Source organism: Anomaloglossus baeobatrachus, chromosome 11, assembly GCF_048569485.1.
Source record: "Anomaloglossus baeobatrachus isolate aAnoBae1 chromosome 11, aAnoBae1.hap1, whole genome shotgun sequence".
NCBI lineage: Eukaryota > Metazoa > Chordata > Amphibia > Anura > Aromobatidae > Anomaloglossus > Anomaloglossus baeobatrachus.
The window spans coordinates 183,232,663-183,238,488 of NC_134363.1; positions in this window are offsets into that span (position 1 = coordinate 183,232,663).

Below are 5,826 nucleotides of genomic sequence, written 5' to 3' on the forward strand. Positions count from 1 at the left end.
CTTTGTGTCTCTCGTTGCTACTCAAGTATTCAGTATTCACATAAAAAGGGGGGTCCCTGCTCTGTCTGAAGGGGAAGAGACGTGGCCATGTGTACATGACGCGTGGAGGTAGAATGGCAGAGCTCCTATAGAAGTGAATGGGGGCTGAGCAGATGTCCTCGTGCCTTACAAGTGTGCGCTGCCCTGGAGCTGAATGCATCGGACACCCGGCCTAAGCAGGAGCTGATCAAAGCCGATCAGTGGGGATCGGATATTGATTGTCTATGCAAAGACTACAGAAAGAAAGCTAGTATGCGGCTCCTTGTATGCGGCTCCTTGTATGCGGCTCCTTGTATGCGGCTCCTTTTATGCGGCTCCTTTTATGCGGCTCCTTGTATGCGGCTCCTTGCAGGTGGTCGTCGTCTCATTAATCCACCAAGTATAAAGGGAGGCAGTGATCCAAAAGTGGCTGTAAACAAGCAGAATACAATCCAAAAAGGGACGTTTCTGCTACAATGTACCAAATCTGCTCGAGAAACTCTGCCATGTAGCTGAAACTTAGCGTTTTTGGATCTTCATATGATTATAAGTACTATTGCTGCCTCCCTTCTTTATACTATAAGGGTCGGTTAATATATAAGCACCGGACAACCCCAAAGAATAGACACTGTCACCAGCAAGTGGAATCATGGTTAGGAACATCAACCATCGAGGTGGTGGGGGGTGCCGAGTGTCAGACCCTCGTGTCTCTCTATTGGCTGTAGGTGGTGGGGGGTACCGAGTGTCAGACCCTCGCGTCTCTGTATCGGCTGTAGGTGGTAGGTGGTGCCGAGTGTCAGACCCTCGTGTCTCTGTATTGGCTGTAGGTGGTGGGGGGTACAGAGTGTCAGACCCTCATATCTCTGTATAGGCTGTAGGTGGTAGGAAGTGCTGAGTGTCAGACCCTCCTGTCTCTGTATCGGCTGTAGGTGGTTGGGGGTAAAGAGTGTCAGACCCTCGTGTCTCTGTATTGGCTGTAGGTGGTTGGGGGCGCCGAGTGTCAGACCCTTGTGTCTCTGTATTGGCCGTAGGTGGTAGGGGGTGCCGAGTGTCAGACCCTCGTGTCTCTGTATTGGCCGTAGGTGGTTGGGGGTAAAGAGTGTCAGACCCTCGTGTCTCTGTATTGGCCGTAGGTGGTAGGGGGTGCCGAGTGTCAGACCCTTGTGTCTCTGTATTGGCCGTAGGTGGTTGGGGGTAAAGAGTGTCAGACCCTCGTGTCTCTGTATTGGCTGTAGGTGGTTGGGGGCGCCGAGTGTCAGACCCTTGTGTCTCTGTATCGGCTGTAGGTGGTTGGGGGTAAAGAGTGTCAGACCCTCGTGTCTCTGTATTGGCTGTAGGTGGTTGGGGGCGCCGAGTGTCAGACCCTTGTGTCTCTGTATTGGCCGTAGGTGGTTGGGGGTAAAGAGTGTCAGACCCTCGTGTCTCTGTATCGGCTGTAGGTGGTTGGGGGTGCCGAGTGTCAGACCCTCGTGTCTCTGTATTGGTGGTAGGGGGTGGGGGGTGCCGAGTGTCAGACCCTCGTGTCTTTGTATTGGTGGTAGGGGGTGGGGGGTGCCGAGTGTCAGACCCTCGTGTCTCTGTATTGGCTGTAGGTGGTAGGGGGTGCCGAGTGTCAGACCCTCGTGTCTCTGTATCGGCTGTAGGTGGTAGGGGGTGCTGAGTGTCAGACCCTCGTGTGTGTTGGCTGTAGGTGGTAGGGGGTGCCCAGTGTCAGACCCTCATGTCTCTGTATTGCGGTAGGGGGTGCTGAGTGTCAGACCCTCGTGTGTCTGTGTTGGCTGTAGGTGGTAGGGGGTGCCAAGTGTCAGACCCTCCTGTCTCTGTATTGCTGTAGGTGGTAGGGGGTGCCGAGTGTCAGACCCTCATGTCTCTGTAGTGCCTGCAGGGGGTAGGGGGTGCCGAACGTCAGACCCTCATGCCTCTGTATTGGCTGCTTTTTTGACTAAAGGGCACGTCACCCATGCAGCCAATAACTGAACTTAACTACTCTACTGATGTAGGCGACAAGAGCTGCTGGGCTCAGATTGGCTGCAGCGGTGATTTATGCTGTTGATATAATTTCACAACTGCAACCAAAAATCCGAAACTGGAAGAGCAGCAGCAGAGAGCCAGCATCTGACCAGAAAAGGGTGAACACCCAATATCTGCTAGTTTTCACATGTAAAAGTATTTGGGTCCCTCTTTGTTTATTTTATACATAAGTTGCATGATTGATCTCCATTCACACGACCCCTCCAGTCCCGGTTCTGGGGATTAATCCGGTCCCAGAGGTTGGAACGTGGTCTCTTAACCCTTGGATAGGGGATAAATCTCAAACGTGAGAAAACCCCTGTAAGTTCAATGAGAGTGTGAGCTCCCCCTAGTGTTGTCTCCAAGAAGCACAATTTTGGATCTGATTTCTAGGACGCTGCAGGTGATTTGGACTCTGTATTGGAATACCGGCGCTCCGTCCATTATAAAGGTAAATCATAAAAACGATTTGGCGTTCAGATGCGGAGACAATGCGGCGGCGGGGCAGATTTTTTTGACTTCTTCTGTTTCAGAAAGGGCATTGTTACTTTATGGCAACCGGACCATATCTGCCAACAGCCACCGGAGAATTACAACATGTTCATTGATAATAAAACTGATTTATGGCTTAATGAAAAGTGAAGCAAATTGCTTGGCCAGGAAACATGATTCCGCCATTATACAAGCTGCGAGAGTTTACCTTTATTTCTATAGGATGTTATTGAAACTGCTGAAGGCAGCGAAATCCGGGCGGAATTAACCCCTGCAGGACATAACTCACTTTCTACAGTGAAACATCGCCGGAGATTTAAGCGCCGAGTTGCAAATGTTTCGTTAATCAATTTTACAAAGTGAGGTTGGAGGTGGAGCTGCGCATGAATTACCTCCGCGTGATTCATTCCCGGGTGCGGAGCTGCAGATTATAATGTAAAATGCTTAATTACTTCATATCTATTGATTTTTTTGAGGGACGGTCGTCTGATGATTTAAATCCGCTAAAATATGGATCTGAAAGCCGATATGGAGGGGGATTTTTTTTTTTTTGTTGCCGCATTAAACATAGTGGCACTTACATGCATGTCCTTGAGGTCAGCGCTTTACGTAATGGCTTTATGACGACACTGCAAGCCCTATGCCAAATCAGAGACCCCCTACTGCTCGGATACATACTGACAATACCTATTGTTTCATCCCTATGTAAAAAATCTGGGATTCATTTTAAAGTATAAATTTAGAGGGTCAGAGATCCATTTTTTTTTATAGAGCTTTACACCCCATGCTGCTCGCTACCAAAAGGAATACACTTCTTGTTCGGGCAGCCACCACTAGGGGGAGCTCACTGATCATTGCTCCAATATTATGCAGTAGGCTCCCCCTAGTGGTGACTTTGTTAATTACCACTATAGCTGCAGGAAGGGACACAGCTGGGCATTTGGAGCTTTGTAATGGAATAGTTCACAATGAAACCCATTTTATGCAGTAGACTCCCCCTAGTGGTGGCTGTGTGAATTACCACTATACACAGCTGGGCATTTGGAGCTTTGTAATGGAATAGTTCACAATGAAACCCATTTTATGCAGTAGACTCCCCCTAGTGGTGGCTGTGTGAATTACCACTATACACAGCTGGGCATTTGGAGCTTTGTAATGGAATAGTTCACAATGAAACCCATTTTATGCAGTAGACTCCCCCTAGTGGTGGCTGTGTGAATTACCACTATACACAGCTGGGCATTTGGAGCTTTGTAATGGAATAGTTCACAATGAAACCCATTTTATGCAGTAGACTCCCCCTAGTGGTGACTTTGTGAATTACCATTATAGCTGCTTGAAGGGACACAGCTGGGCATTTGGAGCTTTGTAATGGAATAGTTCACAATGAAATCCATTTTATGCAGTAGACTCCCCCTAGTGGTGGCTATATGAATTACCACTATACACAGCTGGGCATTTGGAGCTTTGTAATGGAATAGTTCACAATGAAATCCATTTTATGCAGTAGGCTCCCCCTAGTGGTGGCTGTGTGACTTTGTGAATTAACACTATAGCTGCTTGAAGGGACACAGCGGGGCATTTGGAGCTTTGTAATGGAATAGTTCACAAGGAAACCCATTTTATGCAGTAGGCTCCCCCTAGTGGTGGCTGTATGAATTACCACTATATAGTTCACAATTAAACCCATTTCATGCAGTACGCTCCCCCTAGTGGTGGCTGTGTGACTTTGTGAATTACCACTATAGCTGCTTGAAGGGACACAGCTGGGCATTTGGAGCTTTGTAATGGAACAGTTCAGTGAAATCCATTCAGTAATAGCTGATAACAAGGAAAAAAAAACATCTTGCAGCTTATGAAGATATTATATTTATATTATAAATTAAATGCTAATTTAATTATTAATATTATAATTACATTATAAATTATATTAAATTTAAAATATATTCAAGTTATAATTTATATTAAATATTGCTAATCATATAATAATAACAAATTATCATAAATATATTATAAAAAAAAATACTTTTTCTTATTCTTCCAAGCCTTGATTTTGTAGTATTACAATAGTTAAGAGTTGTCCAAAAATAGACAGAATTTTTTTCCCCTCTCTGGAAACAGCGCCACCCTTGTTCGTAGGCAGTGCCTGGTATTGCAGCCTTCTGCCTTTAAGTAAAGGCTGCAGTGTCAGCGCCATGAGCAGGAATAGCACATTTTGTAGGACTACATTTCTTTCCATCAGTAACAGACCCTCCCGTCCCAACACTTATAGACGCCCGATGTTGGGTCCAGTCGCAAGTTGTGCTCAGGGACTTCGGTGACGCGTGGTGCACACAATGCTTTTATTTTGCACATATAATTATGCTGCTAATACATTTTATATACATTGTAACAGAATCACGTCCTCTCTCCAAATATCAACAAAACAAAAAATATTTGTGCAGTCAACAAAAATAAATAAATGGCGGCCGCCTTTCTCTAGTTTTTCTGCATACAAATATTCTGCCATATGGTGAGAACACGAAGTCCTGCATTTAAAGTGAATCCATTCTTCACATAAAGATGGGAAGAACAAATATATAATAAATAGATATATACAATTAATATATTAAAAAAAATCAAGGTAGTATATAGCATTAGCATAAAGGGGATGTACAGGATTTAAAGGGGTTTTCCGGTTTTGGAAAATCTATCTCCCGGCTGCAGTGTTTAAAAAAGAAAACAAACCAGCTGTGATTCACTCACGCTCCTCAGGTCCAGGGCTGAGTCTCTGCTTCTGGTCTCTGTTGTATGTCTGCAGCGCGCCACACTAGTGAGTTCTGCACAAGAACACAGCATGAGCCACTGAGCTCAGTGATCGGCTGCAGCGCTATTTATGTGATGTCAGCACTGAAAAGAAACAAAGACTCGGCACTGGACCTGGGGAGCGTTAGTACAGCACAATTTGCTTTTAGAACAATCTGCACCCCTCGGAGACCAGTTTTCTGGAATCGGATGACCCCTTTAACACTAGAACTACTGAGGTAGTCATTTTGACTACTTTGCACCATGTATTTCTATATAGGTGTCACGAGTCCAGTAGTTCTAGTGTTAATGCTCAGGCTGCTGAACCCATAGATTGCTGCCGCCACTTTCCCGACACCAGGCTCCTATAGTGACACGACATTGTGATTGCATGCAGGGGACGGGGCGAGCACCCCAGGGAATAGGAACACGAGCTCAACAAGCAGAAAATGTCTTCCAGAAGAAGTTTTTACACATGGCCTTTTCTCTGCCCGGCTGTGGGTTATACATAGATCTCTGCGG